At 47.5% G+C, this 23,183-nt stretch overlaps 1 pseudogene; it reads left to right on the top strand.

The window, feature by feature from the left end:
- The first annotated feature begins 6,862 nt into the window (after positions 1 to 6,862).
- LOC146191135 (adiponectin receptor protein 2 pseudogene) lies at positions 6,863 to 8,413 on the top strand (annotated as a pseudogene).
- Positions 8,414 to 23,183: the final 14,770 nt, after the last annotated feature.

The following is a 23,183-nucleotide window of genomic DNA, read 5'->3' as shown; positions in this document are numbered from 1 at the left end:
GGATGGATGGATGGATGGATGGATGGATGGATGGATGGATGGATGGATGGATGGATGGATGGATGGATGGATGGATTATAGGAGCGTCCCCTTTAGAATGAGGCAGTAGCAGTTGCTATCATGCTCATTTTCTCCTTACCTTGAAAATTGCTTTAGATCAGTTAACTATACCATCATTCCGTCTATTGAACTTTTATTTATATATTACTAACATTATACCAAGATGACGAAGACCCCTTGTGGAGACCAATGAATTGAGTAGTGACGTCATGACTGGTGTACCTTTGCTATCGTTGTGGGGTGTATAAACTAGACCCGCGTTAGATGATGGGATTCTGGCGTCACACCGTCGTCGACCAAAGAAAATTTCATGACAACGCAGGAGAGACGTGAATCTTGGTGAACGAGCACTCTCATCGCGTTAAAATCGATCCTAAAAAGTTAACATTCGTATCAATTTAGGACACTATAGTCTCTTTGAGCTGCAAAATTTTAAGGACTGGCGTGTAGCATCTCGCGCATAACAGTAACAGAAAGTAAAAACAAAATATCGAGTTTTGTTCGCCCCTTGCTGTTCTGCATCTGGTATCAGCCTCGTAAAAATTATCCAGTGGAGTGTGAAAGTTTCGGGTAGCTCCTAAATTGGAATCGATCAGCGATTACCGCAGACTTCGGTGCTCTGAGGTAATATTCCATGGCCGCGCCACGGAGTTACGAGAGAATGGATTGAAATTCAGCTAATCAGAAAGCAACGAGATTCCTTTTTATACATTATTGTGCCAGCAGGCCAGCCCGAGGTTTGGAGGGCAGCATTGAAAAAGGAAAATCTCTCTTTCCACAACGGAAGGCCGCACGCCTCTCCGCCTTTATAATTTCCTTTCCTGTGTGACCATAGCGGTTCGCAGCGAGGTGGCCAAGGTGACAAAGGCGTGCAAGCTGAAAGTATTCACAGAGGTCACTGTAGAAACAAGAAGCGCGGGTATCTTCTGTTTCTCTATTTTTCTTTTTTTTTTTCTCGGGGTCGTTTCAAATGCATTAAACGCAGTTCAGCGCGCAAACTGGTATTTAGCCGTCCACGATTTTTTTTTTCTTTCCTCCTACTTATTATTTCACTGCAGGAAAGGAAAGCCGAGAAACAGGTTAAGTACACTTTCCTGCCAAGGTGCTTAACTCTTGCATGCATTACAGGCTCCCAGTAACAGGTTCTTTTGCGAAATAGGGGGTTAATTCGAAATTCGAAGAATGTATTCCTCTACATCGAGCACTTTTTTCAGAGACCACTCGTGTTACGTGAACAGGCAGATAATCATTTTAGCAATGCTAAGATATGGCACGAAACGAATAAGGAAACGCTCGAGAAAATGGCATGCTTGCTCGGGGAAGTCGTATCTCCTGAGAATGCCTTGGAAAGCCCGAATGGCCAGCTCAAGGCCAAAGCATGCATGCTTGCAGTCCGTCCTTCGTTTCCATTTTAGGCAACTTTTTTTTTTTTGGTCTCTTGTAAGTGACGAGACTGACCAAGGGCTCATTTATACCAGAGTCCCTCAATACTTAAAAGTATTGAGGTACTCTGCTTATACATAGGGATTGTGGTCAGTTTCTTTGGTAGCTTTCATTTGTATTTAACGTATGTTGCCCATTGGATGCCGTCGTGCGCCGCTGAGCTCATAGAAGCTGATAAATCGTTTTTGGTGCTCTTCGCTTAAAGACAATGTCGTGAGGCTCGACATAAGCCCAGCAGTGCCCTCCTCTGCATTCTACGTTCTTAAGCGTGGGCAGGTATAGCTGCTGGTAGAATCATGCGCAATCTTTTTCCTTCTCTACGAAAGGTAGCAGTAAACGTGTACTTTCAACGTATACTTAAAGTAGTGAATTCCGTGCTTTAGTTTCCTAAAGTCTGCGAACACCGCCTGCGGAAATACTCATAGATTTACTGCTACAGATAGAAAAAAAAAATCAAATAGATGCGTTCCCAAACGAGTGCGTGTAATGAGTCTATTAATTTGCATTTGCTCTCGAATACAAAACTGCCCATTTCAGCAGTAACGATCAACTAGTTTATGCAGAAACGTAATAAGTATAGCGCTTCCAGTGAAAGTTGGACTATTTTATAGGGATTTTCTGCAGTTTGTTCTTCGTGTACGCTTCATTGCCGAACATAATATTCCTTTGAGTCTTCATGTGTTTCGCCGCGTCCAAGGTTTAGTTCCCCTTGTTTATTTCTTGGTGTTTTTTTTTTTTTTCAAGCTTATAACAGCCTGCTATCTGTATTACTATTTTCCCTCATATTGGTAATATCTACCCATCGGCATCTGCGCCTTGCTAGGACCTTGTAGGTAGTAGCATGGTGATATTTTAGAGGTACCCGGGTCAAATTAATGTGTTTTTTTTTTATTGGAGCACATCATTCCGGACTGGTAGGTTTGGAGGGGGGGGGGGGGGGGGGCAAATGAGAGATCTTGGCTACGCATGCGTGAAATCTATGCTCCCCTCCGCATAAGCATGGACAGACGCGGTTCACCACTGCGTGCGGTGTTCCGAAGCGGACGAAAAATCTGAGCTGCAGCGGTTCGCCGAGCCTGCCGTCGAACGCTTTCCTGTGTTGTCGCCAAGTTTGGTTCGAGTCATCGTTAAGCGAGAGAATCAAGAAAATACTAGCCGTAAAAAAGTGCTTAGTTCCCCGCTTCACTAGGCCCGTAAAGGAAAGAAACGTGAATTTATCATGGCCCTTGAGTGATGCGCCCCATTTAAAGGGGCAGGGTAGGGGCTAATGCAGGAAATATGCCGAGCTGCTCTGATTCAGCTTTTTGTTGTTTTTACACTTGCAGTTTTAGTTCTCAAGAGGGTGTGTTTGACAAATAAGCATTTTTTTTTTTTTCTGGAGGCAAATGCTTCGAGTAAACTACGATAACACCTCGAATTTAAAAAAAAAAAAAAAAAGACCCACTAAGCCAACACACCACTCAGGAGCATGAACCTGCCGAAACGAGGTACCAGCCATTCAACTAAACAAGAAATAGGTCAAACAGCGTGACCGACAATGCTTATAAGGCATTTCGAAGCAAGATTTTAATGCTTCTGTATTGCGTGTAAGAAGTAGGTTCAGCGTTCTATGTTGGCATTCCTGGTCCGAGTTCATGTGCAGTACGCTTACGAGAATTCATGACCATATCCACACGTTTCCCGCGTTTGCTGTGCGCCCTAGCTAATTCGCAGGAGCGGATTTACGTATAGACTTGAAGATCAGGTATATCCGTAAGTCAATGAACATGGCTATATAAGCTCGGGACACATCTATGTTGATATCTAGAGCGCACCGAGAATAACTCCTCCTCAAAAAAAAAAAAAAAAAAAAAAAAAAAAAATATCGATTACCAAAAAAGCAAGAAACGGTTTTCAATGTTATCGGTAATTGCATAGCTATGCTATGCAAAACAGGGCGCATAAAAACAATGGATAAACACGGTAGTCCTCACATGATGCTCAGAAGAGACGAAAAGAACCGGCTGCCAACATTTTTTTTTGTGTACTTTATGTATTCTAGTTATGATGCTATTGATTTTTGTAGACAGAAAAATATAACTGATGTTAAACTAGCCCCTAGATGACATCAGGGTTTGTGAAATTGAATGTTTAAGTCTTAAAGTCGCACTCCTGCAGGTATAAGAGCTGGCTGTCTCAAATCAGTGGTCAGTAGTTAATATATTTATTTTCAAGATTCAACTACAGGGTTTCCTAGATAAAAGCTCTCTTTACAGCCTAAGTTGGTCCAGGGATCCCATGCATACAATAGCATAAATAGCATATAAGTACAAAAAATGTGCAAATATAATCGGGGACAAATACCATAGCTAAAACAAATATGAAAATCCCCCTACATATATCCGCATCGATTGTAGATATTCTTCCGCAGAAATGGAAAATACAACAGATGATATGGTCACATGCACGTTTACTAGAAATATTACCAACACCCAAATGAACCTTAAACAAACTACAGCTGAAACATAAATCTAATTAAAAAAAAAAATGTTTTTGAAGTTCGGTTTTGCTAAGTCCTATGTGTGTTTACGCATGTTTTGAACATGAGGCGGGTAATAGAACGGTATTAGTAATTTTTATTTAGTGCGGAAACGTGGTATATCCAACGTGTTACGGGGTTTATTTACACGGCGGGTGTTAGCTCTGGGTGTTAGCATACCCAGAGCGAACCAAACCAGCTTCCTCTTCCTCTTCAGCTTCTCCTCCAACCCCATCATCTTCCTCCAATACAGGATCACGGGACGTGCGTGACACTACGGATTAGAACATCTTGTATCTATGCTAGAAGAACACAAGTCCAGAGTGTGCGAGTAGACAAAAACTCAAATGAGATCAAGCGAATTCTTTGCAATAGTATAATTTATTAACTCGGACAACGTTATGCGCTTGGAAGGCGTATTTACAGAAAGGGGCGTTATCAACATCGGCTAATATTCGAACTATACATTTTATTTTTAATACCAGAATCTCATTTATGTTTGCTTCAGTCGTCGTTGCTCATACTAAAGCGCAGTAACCCAGGTGAGAAAAAATTTGTGCATAATAAATTTGTATTTTGCATTTCAAAGCTAGTTGCGTGGCTTCGAAACAAGGACCCGGAGACGGAAGAGAGTTTCTTAGAGAGACGGTAAACGTGGGCCATCCAGATTAAGAAACACGAAAAATATACTCCAAGAGCCTTGCGCATTTCAACTATTTCTATTTCTTGGTCTTCGAAGTGAGCATGCAGTTTCCAATTGCTGATTTATTTCTTGCTGGTAATATTATACATTTGTGATTTATAGGATTTATTTATGTTCCACTTAGCCTAAGAGACGCGTGTTCGAACTAGCCTTAGGAGTGAAGTCCGCATAGAAAATCGAGACCTTCGCGAAAGCTACAACTCCCTCTGCGAACCGCAAACAGGCATAAGCCCTTTATTTGGGACCTTTGTTAAATACTCTTTCGAGTGAACGAGATGATGACTTGAGCAGTTTTCAGCTGAGTGCTGACTGCGTGCAATGTATGTTGACTGTCGACTATACCGCGCAATGACAAATTACCAACTCGACAAGCTGCTATTGCCCCGCCCTCCTGCTTTGCGAAGAAAACCTACGATAGAGATAATTCATCATCATCCGCGCCACTTCTATCCACATTCGTCATTAGTCAAGCCATTTCCACTCTGGTGCCCACATATTTTCCCGCTGATCCCGCAGTTAATATTGTCGGGCCCCAATGAGTAAAACATCTGTGCCACCAAATTTTCTAATTTCACCTCAGAGGCGAGCATTCGCAGATGCCCTTATTCGATTCGCGAGCGCAACCCAGATAGCTGGTGAACCGCTTTGGATAACGTTTTTATTTTTCTAACCAACCAGAGGGAAAAAACGCCGATGCATCCGGGCATTGCTGTGTGTCCCAGTGTCTTCAGCTTGCTTTAGTTATCTGAAGTGCTGTATACCCGCAGTTATGAACGTATTCTTGCTAACTATACGTCCGTTAACGTGAATTTAGAACACGCAGGAGTGCATTCAGTCCTTCAGAGCCATAAATGCGCCTGATGCATGAAACCATTCTTCACTGCACTGCATTTATTTTTCTCATTATACACTAGTTTCTGTGTAGGCGTAAGCAAGTGACGGTTTCTTCCGCTCACCATTTCAGTTTTGAAGTTTGTTTTTTTCTTTCCCTTTTTAGCTCGCTGTCTTCTGTTTGCTAAATAAAAGGGTTGAAGTGTTCGTTAACATTCGTGACTTCGTTTTAACACTAGTTCAGGGTTTCGACTTCCAAAGCACATTAATTTATTAATGCCTTTGCCAATAGTGCAGTGCACTGGAAATATTACACCCATTAACTGTGCTCGCATCACTGTTGCGTTCTTCTCTACCGAATTTTGCTATGCGTGCGAGAGAATAAAACGCAAGTAAAAAGCGATGCAATATCTAACAGCGTTAAACATTTGCGTCCTTGAGGATATTTGTAACGAGATGAGTGTTTTCAAAACTGCAGAATTTGAACTCACCGCATCTCTGACTGTTGCTTACCCATACATTTGTAAGCCTTACCCATACATTTGTTTCTGCTTTTCTTAGAAGCGTTCCGCTGTTATTATTTGAGTTCTACGCTTACAACATTATCCTCGACGTACGTGCGCGTCTGGAAGTGCCCACCGACGCAAACGCTTGTAACTTCATACGTGATAAACAACGTTTAAAGGACGCCGGCTTCGGAAAATGTACCGGCATGTCGGCAGACCTCTTGCAGGATGCTCTACGACGTCTCCTACTTGACGCAGGTGTTTTCTGAGGCGATCAAAAGAAAAGCAGAAGTCTCGAAGACACAATTCTATCGCCCCAAGCTCCACCTTGTTCGGTCTGCAAACATTAATCGAAAGACCGCGCTTCAGTTTACGCAAAGACGATATAATGCGAGAATTCGCAATCGTCTCGCAGCTATCTGTCTGTGCTTGCGGAGAGGCTACTCCCCTTTCCAGTGACGCTCGCGGAAAAACATTCGCGACGTCGAGGAGGTCGGTTTTGCGTCAGTCACACCCTCCCCTGATCACTCTCACCTGAGCGCCGACTTTCCCCTTCTGTGGGAACGCAGACGCCTCCTCCTAAGCGTCTTTCTCTCATTTATTTTTTCTTACCCGAGGCCGTTGGGCCGCCGCCTCCTCTCCTCTTGTCCGTCGCTATAACAAGTAGCGACCTCGTTCTCTCCCATTCAGTCCGAAAAGAAAGCTCGGTCGAAACAAGAGTGTGCTCTCAAAGCTACTGTTTTTCATTTTTATTCTCGCGTTGGTCTTTGTGGGCGCGTTAACTGCGGGTAGTCGTCCGTAATGAAGCAGCAGCCTTCGTCTCCCAGGATCCACGTTTCTTCGGACGGCAGCAAGTTCGTTGAGTTTGGCATCCTTCGACCGGGCCGATGCGGAACCTCTGAGGTCCATCTGCGGTGCAGGATCACGGCCACTTCGCGGCTTTCCCCACGTGACTGCAATGTCGTGACCAAGCTCCGCGGCAAAGATGAGGACCGCTGCTTTAGCGTCGCGTCCGAGGAGCCGGCGCGCGTGCCAGGACCCATGTCGCGTATCTACGGACTTGTCAAAAGTGCGGCGCACCGTATTAGGTGCCTGAGTCGAACGCAGGCACCACCTGTGGTTGAGGTAAAAGAGGAGCTCCCCGAGGACGAAGGCGTTCTCTCCGACCTCCCGGATCAGGTTCCCGTCGAAGAGAAAGTTCTCGAGTGGGCAGAAGGAGTACTTCGAAGTGGTCTGCCCAGCATTCAGGTCTCCCCTCCTGCGAGCGAGGATGGCTCTGAGGCCGACGACGAGTGCAGCGACGACGAGCAAGAAGACGGCAGTTCCGGCTTCTTCAGCGATGAACTCAGTGAGACAGATAATGACGTCCTCTGCACGAGCGACAAACAGATTCAGTGCAACCTAGGGCGCTACACCTTGAGCCAAGTGCAGCGCCGGGATCGAGCAAAGCTGAGGCTTGTCTCCCACTGGGAGCTTCCAGAGTGGCTTCAGAACAATGAGTACCTGGTGAATCACCACAGGCCTCCTCTGAAGAGCTGGCGTGCTTGCGCCCGCTCCATCTTCAGCCTGCATACGGAAAGTGGGAACATCTGGACGCACCTACTAGGCGCCCTAGGTTTCCTGGCCCTAGGCTGCCACTTCTTCCGCTATGGGTCCCTCACACTGGACTGGGCAGGTTGTCTGGCCTTTGGCGTCTATTTCGCTGGAGCAGCGGTGTGTCTCACGCTTTCTACGACTTACCACACTTTCAACTGCCATTCTGCTGCAGTGGGAAAGTTCTTCTGCAAGATGGACTACTGCGGCATCACGCTGCTTATTCTGGGCTCCTTCTATCCGTGGCTCTATTTCCAGTTTCTGTGCGAGCCCCTCAAACGGCTAGTCTACGGACTCCTGGTGAGCGCTTCGGGCCTACTCACGATGCGGGTCTCTATGTCCCACAAGTTTGGCGAGGCGCGTTACCGCGCTTTGCGTGCGGGCATCTTCTTCAGCTTCGCCTTGGTCTGCGGCATCCTTCCTTCCGCGCACTACGGCATTCAGCATGGATGGGACGATCTCATGTACAAGAGTTCCTTCGTGTACATTCTGCTCATGGTGGCCATCTATGTGTCGGGTTGCTGCATCTACGCCAGCCGGGTCCCCGAGCGCTTCTTCCCTGGACGTTGCGACCTGGCTTTCCAGAGTCACCAGATCTTTCACGTGTTGGTGCTCATGGGCGCCCTTGCACATTACTACGGACTGAACAGGCTGGCTACCCTGAGAATGGCTCAGGGTTCGTGTCCCGTGGGGCAGACCGACTCTCTTTTGCAAAGCTTGGCGCTTGTATGAGCAAGGCCAAGACTACTGGAAATGAATGAAGAGTGACCTATCTTTACCAGGTAAGAACCCCAAATGATCACGTAAACGACCATTATTTGGCATCAGTCGATGTGGTCAAACAGCTGTTGTTACTTGAAAATTGAATGAAAATTGTGAAATATTTCAAGGCTGATGGAGAGCGTTTTTATGCTAGCGTTTGTTTATTTGGGGAGGCGCTCGTTGAGTGCAGTGCGTCATTATTTCCGGGATGACAAGACTTTAGTTCACGATCATAGGACTTTAGTTCATGAGCTGTAAATACCACCATGTAGAAAATAGGCTTATAGGAAAGCATTTTCTGGACCCTGAGCGGCATTCTAATGCATTCAAGTTACGGAACTCGTGGTGGCTCCGAGCTATAAAACTGATCTCAGTCAGGAGTGGGTTGGTCTGCTTAACACAAACTAAAGCTACGTAATCTTGTTTGTTCTAAGAATGGCGATAGCAATCGTTATAGTGGTTTAGTTTCTGTAGAGATGACCTCGGGCGAGGCTACTCGGTCAGGGCTTTCGCCGGTACCCGCTTCGCGCTAATCTAGGGCAGTGGTGGAGGGTTTTGCTACGCCGTCAGGCGCTGTAATGCTGTTGATTCCAGAGTGTGCCTCGAACGATGTGCTTGATGCCCGACTAAAAGAACTTGACACGACCTCTTATCCTGATGGAGAAAGAGCGCAGGGTGGATGGGGCTGTTGGGTGGATGGGGGAGGGGGGGGGGGGGTGTCACTGAATCCCCCGACAAAAGAAAGAGTCGCGCCTTTCTCGCGAATAACTGGCTGTCCTTACGGGTAATGCAGTATAGTGGTGACCTAGTCTGATTAAGTGCAGTGCAGCATTTGGATAGAGCAACAAAAAAGGAACTGCGCACTTCAGGCTTTCTACTTTTGCGTTTATTGAAGGTCACATTCCGTGAACCTCTGTATCTGGTCTATCAGCAGCGCGAGCGCGAAAACCTTATTGGCTAATGCAAATGCTGTGCAGCCCCACAGTGGGCACGTGAACTGCACTATTTTTTCGAGGGATAAGGAAGCATGCGAGATAGAAGTCAACAAGTTGTTTAATTTTTGTTTTGTTGGGCTGTTCTAACAATGAGGGATGATCGATACGCTTCGTTTGATCTCCAAGGGGGGAGAAGACGCACTTAGATGGCAAGAAAAAAATGTTTCATCGAAGTATAGCGTAATTTTATTGGCGCGTTACTTAATCAGGCAACATTGACAATGAAGTGAAAGTTTCCTTTTACGAACATTACTATTTTGTTCGCCTTTAGCCTTGAAGAGTTATCTCGTGCGCTTTGTGAGAAATGGTTATATCGAAATTATCCTCAGATTCTCACCTTTCATGACCATCGTATTCTACGAGACTATCCTCTATCCAATCGATGCCTCATAGCGGCAAACGTAGATATTCCTAATTCATGTTTACTTGATACTGAAAAATCTGAGTATGGAGAAACCCACAAAGGAAATGCAGTACTTAGTAAAGAACAGTTATCTCCGTAACTACGCGTAATCGTTAAAACGAGCTTCGAGCGAACGGCGGCACAAGCAGGAAGTTCGAAACCGACGCGCAGAGAGTGTGGCAATTGACAAGACATCAGCGACCTCCGCGACCGCTATTTTCGAACCCTCCGCTCGTAATTCAAAGCCACCCGCCCCGCTGCCGCGAGCTACCAGAAGGGGGGGGGGGGGGGGGGGGGGGGGAGATAAAAATGCGTCTCGCCTTTTCCTCGCTCTCTGTCCACTCATAACTTTCGCCTTCTCTTGTTTTATTTGTCTGTTCTTACTTCTTCTCCGACACGAGTGACCCGTTTTCTGGAGAACGCATAGCGCCGCGGACCGCGTGGCCACGCCGACTTCCTTCCTTCCTTTTATAGCCGAACACGGAAGCGTTACGGTAGGCGTTCCCTGCACCCTATCCTCCTCTTACTCACGTGCGGAGCGATGCGCCTCGGGCAGTGCGCAAGTCCGCGTGCGACCTTTCCAGGTGAGCGAGAAAATACCAGCAAAAAAAAAAAAAAAAGGAGAAAAGACAATCACGTTAAGCGAGCGCGGTCCGCACGACTGGACCTATTTGCGCCCAGCAATGCGTAGTTCTGCTTCGGCTTACACAGAACAAATAAAACAAGAAAGAGAACGAGCAATTTTCAGACAAGGTTTCCTGACGACTACATTCGCAGCAGCTCATATTGCGAGATGAGTAGTCCGCATAGTTCTGATTCCTTGGCTGTCAATCGACGCTTGCAAGTTCCCTGGAACGGAAGTTATCTACCGCTACGCGGCTCTGTCTGTACGAGCACTGGAGCGACCGCAACCTATTCAGTTTCCGATTTCTGAGAAAAGTACGGTACGAAAACTGCAGGCAGTGGCTTTAATATCGAGTTGTATAGCACATGACTCAATTCCATTAATGAAAGGCGTTCCAGACTTTCTATAATCGAGTCTAATTGTTGCACACTGATACGTTTTTGCAGCATTAACAGTCTACAGAAGCTCTGAATAGCAAGACATATTACAGGTGTCACGGAGTATTGTAATCCTGCGGTGCTCCGTCTTCACCTGCAAACAAAATAGAAATTAACCCCGTTCATTACACGGTGCAGTGGAATTTGTGTTGTCGCACTGATAGAATTCTTTGACCAATTCATTGTATACCCCCTTTGCATCATGTGTTTTGTTGCCTTTTACTCACTGGGAGCATTTCTTAAAGTTCTAATCAGAAAAGGTTGGTAGGAAAAAGAAAAAGAAGTCTGTGCCCATTGAAGAAAAACAATGTGGTCAAATCATATATACTTTAGGACGCTGTTTAGTTAAAGCTTCGATTGGAAACTAAAAAAGCAAACCAATAGCTACTATCTTCCATGCAAGGTTAAAAATGTGCACGGTGCAGTCTGATTGAGCTGACAGATCGCAACTATAATCTCACTCTTCGTTAAATTGCATTCCCACCTAGTTAAGAAATTTGAACAGGCAAACGCACAGTATCGCAAACAGGCTCGAAGAAGACGAGGACGCATTAACAACCACTCTACATCTATTGTCGATTAAGGCTAGCAAATAATCATCGAGCGTATAGAAGGACCAAGTGCGCGTTCACGAGACACACCCGCTCGAAGTGCATTGTCTAATGCCAGTATACAAAGACAGCTTCAGAAGTGTGATTGTACAGGCGGTGCCGGTGCCCACTCCAATCTATAACTTTCGTCGCGTGTAAGCATAGAGCCAGCCGTCCGCAACCATGAAAGCATAGTCGGTTGACGTGGCTGCTCTCGCAAGGTCGTTCATGCTCAATTATTCTAAAAACGGGTTGCAACGCACTCCTTGACACAATCAAGAACACCGGATGTCGTGACCCTGCAGTCAATAACCCGCGCATCCGTTCTCGAGGTTGCCTCCCGTGATATCACTGGCTGCCTTGGGGCGGCGAAGGTCGATAATTAGTGAGAAGCTCAGGGTACGGATTGTGGGGTCCTTGGTTTCCAGGTCGCTCTTGGACGTTGTCTGATTCTGATTTATTTTCCGTGACTTCTCCATTTAGCTTCAATTAATGTGAACAAACTACTGTCTTGTTGCTAGTCGTGGGCCGTCCTCATTCGGAAAGAAAAATCTTTTTATGCCTGTTGAGCGCGTGACATTTGTCCCAAGTTATTCTAAGGAGGCGGCTTGTCGTATTGCGACGTTGTTACTGTTTACAGGATTTGTCGTAACTTTTTATTATTTTGTGCCGTTTAAAATTATGTATGATTCCACAAGCTTGCCGTACTTCAGAACACCGAGTGCCCCGAGGAAAAGTAAGGCTTAATAAGTTTTTTTCTTTCTTAATAGATCACGCTTACAACTACTTCAATACGCTCATTACCGCCTTGAATGATATCTTTCACTTTCATTTGATGAAACAATAAACAACCAGAGGCGACTTGGGGCATTAATTCGAGTTTGTGATCGGGAAATGCCGTCGAGTCGAATTAGCGATCTAAAAAAATAAAATCAACACAGCTAATTCGATTTATGTCAAGAAATCTCAAGTTTAATCTCATTAGGTGGGAAGACTGCTCCAGACAACATCCAAGCTCAGTTCACAGGCCACTACGCCTAGCGTGACAAGAATAAACCTTGGTTATCAAACTAACCGCAAAGCGGGAGTTCGCTGACGTGTTTAGGACCGAAATGTGCTTTTTGTTTTTTTAATATTCGAGCGACATAGCCGAACTTGGTGTTCAACGGTGAACGACGTACTCGACCATATCACTTTATGATCTGAGCTTATAATGATGGCCTGTGAAGTTCGCGGCAACGTGCCGGTACCCAAGTCCCGGGAAAACCAATCAAGCATAACACGCCTCCAGCTTTCACCCTATAAGTTCAAACTGGCGATTAACTCGTTTGTTTACCTGCCGGCTTGGAAGAGCGACGCGCGGTAATGACCGCGTCCGTCGGCTACGACTTGGCTCATTGCCCGGTCCGGCTTTTCCGAGACGGGGCCCGCGTGGTCGCCTCAGTGACGTCACTGCTGACGAAAGGGTCGGCCTTGAAGATTTCCCCGACATGGAACACTAACAACCTGCTCTCTATACATTTCAATTCTTTTTGATTATCGCGCGCAGCAAGTTCGTGTTATGCAACACATTACCGCACCGGAAGCCCTGCCTTGAAGGAGAGCTCTTTACGCCTACTTAGTTGGTACAGAAGATAAAAAACATCCTCGTACAGAGTACGTGGGAAACCTATTTCTAGCATGTCAAGGAGAACGCGCTAGTTATCGCTCGTAGATCGGCCGCTTTGGTGCTTTCTTGAGTGGCATTGTGAACTTCGGCGAATTGATAAGATTGCACTTTCTTCTCAAGGCATAGCGTGTTTGTACTAAAATGACCTTGCTCAGAATAGACGTCTTGTATTACGCGTACGACGTTCCTGCATTTACATTTTGTCCTTCTACATACTACGTGAGCTAGATCAATGTATATTTTTTTAGCCTTGCCCTAATTATATCTTTGCAAACATCTCGACGAACGTTGCGGCGTTGTCAGGGCTGACGGTTAGCCAAGGTTAACGGCTAGACTAGCTCAAGTTCACGTCTTACATCTCGTGCGGCTACCGCGTACAAAAGCTATTTACGTCGCAATCTTTATGCGATATAAGCTGCGCACTTTCTTAAGCCAACTCGAGGACACGAGATAGCCGTATTGATTAAATTGTTTCATGGTCACAGATAAAAGGGAAACAACAAAAAAAAAAAAAGAGGGGGGGGGGGGGGGGAGAGGGCTTTCACTGATTTTGTCTAAATAGACAACTAGAGTGAAAGGACTAGCTTAGAGGCTGTTACGTTTCTCCACCGAGAAGTGGGACAGCTGACGCGGCCACCGCATAGCAACAGGCAGAACCGCGAGCGGATCGGCCATTTCGACGCCGTTCATCGGCCGCGCAACGCTTCCTCCCGCCGACAAGTCTCAGCGTGTTCCTGTGCGTGCGTGTGTGTGCAAAAGCTGGCCAAGCCTGGAGCTCGAGGGAAAGTGCGTCGCCCTCTCCTGTCTGCAGGAGGTGGAGGAGATGAGGTCGGAACACCTGCGATTGAGTCATTCGTCGTGAACCAACATGTTTGGCTCTCCCTTTCCTGTGAGGGATTACCCTTTCCCTGTGAACTGGAAAAACTATAAAAAGCAGCGGCCGACTCCGCTGCGAGAGAGACTACTTTGACGCGCCGTTGTTACGACGTTAGACACCAGCTGTGTGAGAGTGTCTGTAATCTCTCCGGGTCAGCTTCACTGCCCGTTTCTTCATGATGTTGCAGTAAAGGTTGTTTCGTTAAAAGACGCCTCGTCTTTGCTGGCACCTTTGATGCCGTCCGCCGTCCACGGAGCCGCCAGGCCAACGCTACCGAGAGGCCGCGCGCCGCAGCGGTACGCTACCCCGGCGCTCGCGACCCAAACCTAACAACTGGCGTCAGCGGTGGGTTGAGCACGCGACCACCAAATGTAACAACTGGTAGGCATCGGTGGGACGACCAAGCCGTAACCGTGGTTGGAGGGACGAGCCAGGCGATACCGTCGTCCAACAACTGGTGAACAGCGGAAAGCGGAGAGACGAGGACGACCAAGCAGTGACCGTGGTCGGTGAAACGAGCCAGGCCTGACCGAAGTGCAACATCTGGTGGGAAGAGCGGAGATGTCCGAGGCGTGACTCGTGAATCAAAGCAGCTCAGTGGAAAGGCGGGAGCAGTGCAACGAGCCCTGTGTGATGACTGGTTGCCTGCAGCGGAACGACTGCGTTGGATTCTTGGCTGCGAGTTTGGTGAGTGCGGGACTTTCTTCTACTGAGTTTTGCCAGGCTTTTGTTAAGTAGAGAACAGAGCTGGTAATTGTGTTGTCGTTGTTGCTGGGTTAAGTGCAGCAAGGCAATAGTGGGCAGTAGAGAAGGCAGCACTCGGAACAGCCATGGGTTTGGATTTGAAGTCGTTGCGCAAACCGAAATTGCTGGAGCTTGCGGAGGAGTTGGGTCTGAATTTGTCAGGCAAACTCAGAAAACTAGAAGTGTTAAAGGCTATTCTTGAGTTGGAAGCTGAAGATGACGAGCTTTTGGAATGCCTTGAGATCATTGACGAACGTCAAGAGGAACGTGAACGTCACGAGAAAGAGGAACGTGAACGTAGAGAACGTCACGAGAAAGAGGAACGTGAACGTAGAGAACGTCACGAGAAAGAGATGCGTGAACGTAGGGAACGTTTCGAGAAAGAGGACGCCCGCGTAAGGAAACTGATGCAGCTGGAGATATCAGCACATAGAATGAGCGTGGAAAGGATTAAAGCTTGCAATGCCATTCAGTGCAACGGTTCAATACCGCGAGATGGTCCGCCACCGTTCCTCATTGCCGAGGATGTGGCCGAGTATTTGGCAGACTTCGAGAATGTCTGTAGAGGTAAACGCTTCGAGCGAGATAGTTGGGCGCTGAAGTTGGTAGCTCTTCTCTCCACTGAAGCGTCGGAAGAAATCAAGCGATTGGTTGGCGACCGCTTGAAAAATTACGATGAACTAAAAGAGTCATTGCTGATACGATATCAGATAACGCCTCAGGATCTTCGGAAGAGATATGAGAGCGAGAAACATTGTAACGAGGCATACTTTGATTTGGCCTATCAGTTGAAAGCCGCTGTAAGCGAATGGCTAGGCAGTGCGGAAGTTCCGGAGCAAATCGAACTTGCATCGGACTGTGAGAAACAGCTTGGGGAAGCGGCCGAGCAATGTGACCGCAGTAGCGAGCCGACCGAGGCTGTAACAGAAGAGCATCGTGTTACCTTGGTCGAGCCACTAGCTGAGACGGTTAGCACAGGCTTAATCGGCGAGAAGTCCGAAGTGACGCCGTTAAGCGAGGTGAACTGCATGCCGACCCAAGTAGCTGTAGGAGATACAGTTCCATCACATGAGAGTGGGGAACTGGTAATAGCTGAACCGCCTCTCAGTGCAGAAGCTTGTGTAGAGCGTGGCGGAGAAGGAAACCAGCTAGGAAATGACAGAATTTCGGTTTCCGAAATCAGCTTCATCGTAGAGCAGGGCACGCAGAAAAACGAAGTGCCGATCAGGGAAACTGCGCAGCCCGCGAGTTGTGATCAGCCAGGGCAGACCGACGAGGAGTGTGCGTCCGCTGTAGAGAGCGAGACTTGCGAAGGCGACAGCGAGCGACCAGAGCAGAGTCAGAATCGTTCGTGCCCTGATACTACGCTAGGTTGTATTCGCGAAAGCAACCCCAGTGCGAACGCGGACGTGGCACACATGACCCTCACGCAATCCGAAGCGCCCCAGCTGTCGAAGGAGCTTGATCGTGCGCTGGTTAGCTCTGAGCGAGGCGACGCACTGAGTGGCGAGCCGCCAGAGCAAATGCCTAGAAGGGGTACTGACGCGACTGACGTCAGCCGTTGTTTTCGTTCGGACTTGACTGAAAGTGAGTCATGCTCTGCTGGCCGCGATGCAGACGCGGCGCCGCACTTTGACCACTTTGACGACACCGGTACCCTACTAGCTCCGGTTACCGCTAGAACGGTTACCGCTAGCTTGCCAGAGCTCGCGCCGAAAGAAAGTAGGACTAGAGTATTCAAGTCCTGCCACCGAAAAACGCGGAAAGGCAGGCGCGAGAAAGAATGCTGCCATCGTAAGGAGAGGACACTCAAACGATTGCAGAAAAAAAGCAGAAGGCTAGTATTTCAGTGCTGCCGACGAAAAACGCGGAAAGGCAGGCGCGAGGAAGAATGCTACCATCGTAAGGAGAGCAAACTCCAAAGACTGCAAAAAGAAAGCAGAAAGCATGTGTTCCAGTACTCCCGCAGAAAAAAGCGGAAAGGCAGGCGCGAGAAAGAATGGAACAAGTTGAAGCTATCGCGAAAGAGAAAGCGACTATCCCAAAGGCAGAAATGCGCCCGTGCCCAGAAAATGCGTGACTGGTGCGCCAAGCGTAAGGAGAGGGATAGGTTGTTTAGCAAAGCTAGTGACTTATGCTCATGCGTTTCTTTGCACAGAAACAGGAAGGTACGGTTGTTCCGTGAAACGGACAGCCGAAGCTTTAGTGAAAAGGGTGATCTCAACGGTAATGCCGATGGCTTAAGTCGAAGCCCATAACTTGAGAAGAAGCCTTTATTCACTAGTTGGTGTTTTTCTTCCTGGCCTAGGATTTTAAACAGATTGCATTGTATTATTTTTGTTTGAGAATGACGTTTTTGAAAGCGCGATTTTCAAATTTGTGGACGCGTTCCAAGTGCTGCTGAGCTGCCCTTTAATGTAGATGGGGGCATAAGAGGGAAATAGTCTGGCAAAACTTAGTGAAGTTTGTGCCGTGCTTGCTGGCTGACCGGTTGAGTTTTTAGCGTGGTTGTGATGCTGTAGGTTGTCAGAAATCTCTCCTGAAGACAAGTTGCAGAGTGCCTTGGAAACCCGGACTTGCCAAGGACTTCTTCAGGCTGACTGGCTCAAGAGAAACAGAGTCGGACGACCCTGGCTAGCAGCAACATCCCGATCCCTCCGGACAGCGGATGCAGTCCCCTGCCCTTCGGGATCTCCCTTCCCCGGCGGGGCAGTCTGTTACGTTTCTCCACCGAGAAGTGGGACAGCTGACGCGGCCACCGCATAGCAACAGGCAGAACCGCGAGCGGATCGGCCATTTCGACGCCGTTCATCGGCCGCGCAACGCTTCCTCCCGCCGACAAGTCTCAGCGTGTTCCTGTGCGTGCGTGTGTGTGCAAAAGCTGGCCAAGCCTGGAGCTCGAGGGAAAGTGCGTCGCCCTCTCCTGTCTGCAGGAGGTGGAGGAGATGAGGTCGGAACACCTGCGATTGAGTCATTCGTCGTGAACCAACATGTTTGGCTCTCCCTTTCCTGTGAGGGATTACCCTTTCCCTGTGAACTGGAAAAACTATAAAAAGCAGCGGCCGACTCCGCTGCGAGAGAGACTACTTTGACGCGCCGTTGTTACGACGTTAGACACCAGCTGTGTGAGAGTGTCTGTAATCTCTCCGGGTCAGCTTCACTGCCCGTTTCTTCATGATGTTGCAGTAAAGGTTGTTTCGTTAAAAGACGCCTCGTCTTTGCTGGCACCTTTGATGCCGTCCGCCGTCCACGGAGCCGCCAGGCCAACGCTACCGAGAGGCCGCGCGCCGCAGCGGTACGCTACCCCGGCGCTCGCGACCCAAACCTAACAACTGGCGTCAGCGGTGGGTTGAGCACGCGACCACCAAATGTAACAAGGCCCAGCATGTGCTAGGTCGCGAGTGGTGCAAAGATATGTTGGAAGGTCAGGCTGCCAACGTTAAAATAAACTGTAAGGGCAACAAAAAAAAAAAAAAAAAAAGAAGCATTCTGTGAAGGGCTCTGTAGATTGTAAACAATGGTCCGTAATCTTGGAGCAGAAAGGTCCACGTGATTTTTAACTCCACTGTTTGGCATGATAGGCTCATGAAACGAAATACCGTGCGTGAGAGTTGTGCGCGAGATTTGTGCGTGAGATCTGTCATATTCCGCGATATGTGTTCTTGTCTAGCGTTCCTGCCCTGTGCAACCCCACACTTGAACGCGCGCTAAGGAACGCCACGCGACAGGAGCGATGGTGTACCGTCCATACTCGCACTAGCCGGAGAAAGTGTGACAGATACCGCGCCTTTCCTTTCCTGTAAACCACTTATATTTATATGTAGCACTGCAATGGACTCCGATAAGAGGCAAATGATGAGAGGCAAATGACGGGAAAGGAAGGGTAGGCTTTCGCCATTCTCCTTTAAGAGACATCTAAGAAACCCCCGGATCTTTTTTTTCTGTTGTGTCGACCCGGCGCGTTAACAAGCGCATGAAGTAATCATTGACTGGTTGATAAAGGGCTCTAGCTGACCAAGCATTCAGCGTTACTGCGCTACACGGCAGGGACATTGTGCTACTGGATCACGCACATGCACCAATGTCCCATGGGGCAGTTTTGAGCATGCGCAGTAGCTGTATATCCGCAGTGGAAACAGTAATGCAGGGAAATATGTCGGATCAGCTAAAGCTTTCTGATAACTGAGTGCGTGTATGCTGACTAGAAATGCGCTTTATCCAGCCCCAGTGCATACAGGGGTGTATATTGGGACCCGGTGGCACTGAATCAAAGACGTCCACAGTGGTCAAAAAGCTGCCTGTATTGAGCGCCACAGCAGAACAGGACGAGCGGTCTGCTGAAACTTTTTCTTGCCCATAGAGATTACGTAACGGTGCCAGCCGTGATTCGTGAATAGCATAGTATGTGGTAAGAGAGTCAGCGATGCGCGAGTGAAGCTTGATTTGGAATAAAATTCTCGACATTTCGGAGACTCGGTACTTCCGCGTGTGTCCCTCGGCGAGCATAAACACGCGTCGTATAGCGTGCCCTTCATCGCCACCGGCGCGCGTGCAGCAAAAGAGGACGAGGGGAATAAGCATAAGCGGGACTCGCGGTTACTCAACTTTTGCGTCATCGCATTTGCCGCAGTGCCTACGAAGATCCACTGATAACTGGAGCGGGGGGACTATCGGGCGGGGAGGAAGTTACGCGAGATCCTCGAGTAAGCGCCGAGCTCGGCTGAAGGTGTACTTGTAGCGACACACGAGGAAATGTGTCAACCGAAAGTATACAGACACCAGGAAGCAAAGGAGGAAGGAAGTCGCTAACCGCGACTGTTTTCTCCTTTTTTTTTTTCCTCTTTTTTTTTTTTGTGGTTCTTTGGTGGTGTGTGTGTGCGCGTGTGGCTGAGGGGTCCCGCTCCCTTGTGTAAGAGCTCAGCTCAGGAATAAGCCGAAGGGGGAGAGAAAAAGTCAAACCTAAATGCTCAGAGAAAAAGAATCCCTGTTTTAGAAAAAACGGCATCGTTATGTAATTAGAGGTACCCGAAAAAGGTCTTAAGCGTTGGAAAGCCGGCATACGTGGACGATGTACTCAGAATGGAATGGAACGAGGCTTGAACCCAGATATAGAAGCAGGGAATGTGGCATGTGCGGAATCAGGGCGATAAAATTAGTGCCATGCCACAGGCACTAATTTTATTTGTGTTGATCACTTTGCAAACTACTGGTACATAATGCGGCTGAGGATTGACTGCGCTGCTTCGAGTCGAGAACGAGCATAAGTGACTGTCAGAGTGCCTAAACAATGTTCACATTTATGTACCATTTAGATGGCTTAATTAACGAGCTTCATAGCAATATGTGATAGTCTGGATAGCACTCTGCTTACACACAGTTTTATCGTCTATACTGCTTCAATCATGCTTGCATACGCCGGGCAAATGATCTTGTTACCAATGTCATCTCCATAAAAGGGCGCAGTTAAGTTGGAATCTAAAGAAACAGCATAATTTGCGAAAACTGTCCATCTTGGCGACGTTTTGCTTGTTCTCTCCCACCTACGTGAACCTTTAGTGCTTCTTTTTTTCTTACCCGTCACATCCCCCATTTGAAAGATGAAGAAATGAGAACCTCGAGGAATGAAAATACCAGGAGATAAGGCTCAATTGTGGTGTTAATTATCGAGTTAGAAATATACAAACATATATCACCACACAGCCAAAAGGCTCAGGGTGATTCGGGGACCGCCTAGCACACTCGGCTCTAGATTTATTATGGCACTCTGCTTTATTGTCTCTCTACTATGTCAAAAAGCGCTGTTTTGGGTGTTCGTTACGTAACGTGTTGCTCACAGCACATTTATTTCGTTGTCTTTCTGCTGCAGGCTTCAACCTCAAGGCTTCGTGTCCCGATCAGCGAGCCAAGTGTAACTCCGGTGTGGCGGTGTTCCACATTCCGCTCCGTCGCACCACATCGAGGCAGAGCTGAGCCGCGTCGTTGAAGAGCAGTCGCGTCCAATTTCCGCAAAACATCGTCATCCTGACAACCGCGGCGACTGCACTGACGACATGGCATCTCCGAGTCCCCCGCCCTCGGTCGGTGGTCATGGGTCAGCGACCAGCGACCCACAGGGAGGAGGGCGGCGAGGGATCTTGGACAGCGGCGGTAAATGCCAGGCGTTCCTCACGTTCGACCACGCAACACCAGGCGCACTTCAGCGGCTGATGCATTGAAGAACGTCCCATATGCAAGAGCGCAACGCCGGTGTGGATGCCCATCCCGCAGGCCATACGAACACTAAGTCACGCTGCAGGAATATGGACATGACGCGTTGGCGCAATCCTTCAACGCGGGCTGTTGCTATCGTTGTTGTAATCGCAACTTCTTGCAATGTGTGATCGATGCCGCGATGTATTATGCAATGCAATGCAATGCCTGATGCAATGCAAAAGGGAAGAGCACGCGGTATGAGAAGCACACATATTATTTTTCTCATCTTTCTTCTAGATCCAAGATACCTTTAACATCTTTCAACCTCGACAGATGCTTAAATTCAACCGAAGTGTTCCCTTTAATACTGCTCATACATGTATATACTCATCGGCATGTGCTACAAGAGGTGAGAAATGGAACGATGTATTTTTTTTCTTCTCGTGGCTGAATGAAGCCTCCATGAGTTCGTTGAGTACTCGTTCACCTCTCACGACGTCACTGCTGTGTGCATAAGATCACTGCCAACATGACGTATGTAAAGCGTAGTTTGAATTCCTCCTGCCAGTAAAGCTCAGCGGTGTTTGTCGACTCTCCAGTCATGAAATGGTGCCTCTTTGTTGGCTTGTCTACTTAGAAAATAACCAGCGTAAGGTATGACTCTGTAAAGCGAAACGAGCTTTCTGCAATTGTTTACACGTAAGCCATAAATGTAGCGCGTTTTAAGAATAATAATAAACGGGTGTATATTACAACACGCTTATTCGTTGCGTTTACAAACGCTGGTGCGATACTGTGTATTTCGTTCACTCACGGCGCCGGTTGGCGCATGCTTAAATAAATGATTTTTTTCTTCATCGGCAATTGGCGTTTGTCGTTTTCTGTTTTTATCTTCTGTTTGCGACACGCTCATATTACGTTCTTTGGATAAAAAAAAAGAAAGGAAAAGAAGACCGATCTCAGTTAGTTTCGACAAGCGCTCAAATGTTTTTTGAAAGGACGAGACAGTAAAAGAAGCCTTCCGGAAATTTACATCAGTTCGCGTCTGGAAGGAAACTTAGTGCAGTATTTTCGCGCACATGCGCCATCAAGACAATCTTGAAGCGGTATTTTGGCTGTGATCGGGACCGTAGCTAAATTGTAGAAAAATAGAAAAAAAAATATTAAATCACCGCAAATTGATTTCAGGGGTAATTTTACGAATGATGAACGCACTTGCACTTCCCGCAAGCTATGTGCACCTTCGCTGACAAAAAACTGCGAACCAACGGCTTACAACACCTACCGTTAATGTTCGTTGTTTGTTTGGTTGCGAGCTGGAATTTAAAAAAAAACAATAAAAACATCAAGTGAACGAAACAGCAAGTGAACACAAAACTTCGGTGCGTTAAGAAAAAAACAAACTGCCCTCCTGTTCCTAATGCAATAGTGTTATTGTTCCGAAGGACCAGTACCTATAGCACATGCAGCCGATGCCGCGGAAGCAGACACGTGACTCCCAGAAGCCGTGCATCAAAAGCGACATTCGCAGTCATAGATGTCATTTTAGGGGATTGATGTTAACACGTGAACGATTTTTTCTCATCGCTGCAACAGCAAGATTTTTTGCGCTGAGCGCATTTTTACGGGCACCCGTTACAAAGGTGAGTATAATTGGTCGAGATTTTCAAAAGGTGTGGGATAGCCACCCGATTTCACATACAGCGGATTTTTTTTTTTTTTTTTTGTGTGTGCTTATTTTCAGTCGGCACCGAACAAGCTCACGAGTGCTAAAAAGGTGCGCTTCTCTCATTAAAATGAGGCTGTAGCTGCGGAATTGATAGAATTCTGCTCTTTAAAACTCGACCTAGTAGGCCATTAAATGTTTGCTGCTGCTAGAAATACAAGACAACATTGCAATAGAGCACGTCGTACTGTCGTGCAGATATCACTGAAAAGTATTTTAAACCATCATAAGAAAAGTAGAAAGCTACAGTAAGTGGGACTGCCGATAAAGATTGGGAGCAAAAAACGTGAAATGTGATGTGCCCGATGGGCGATGACTGACGCCGCAAGTATGTGATGGTGGCAATAGAGAGAGTTAGCTTACCGTGATTCGCGATCCGCTACAGTGATCCGCCACCGCGCGTTCCACTGCGCATGCCCAAATCCCCTTGACGCCGATAGATGGCGCCACATACTTGATGTCGGTAAAGCCCCTGATGTCGGCACATAGACCTGCCGCGTCGGGACCAA

The sequence above is a fragment of the Amblyomma maculatum genome, chromosome 4, assembly GCF_055883805.1.
Source record: "Amblyomma maculatum isolate TAMU_Amacu chromosome 4, ASM5588380v1, whole genome shotgun sequence".
NCBI lineage: Eukaryota > Metazoa > Arthropoda > Arachnida > Ixodida > Ixodidae > Amblyomma > Amblyomma maculatum.
The sequence above is the reverse complement of the archived record's forward strand: the minus strand, read 5'-3'. Positions and strand labels throughout refer to the sequence as shown.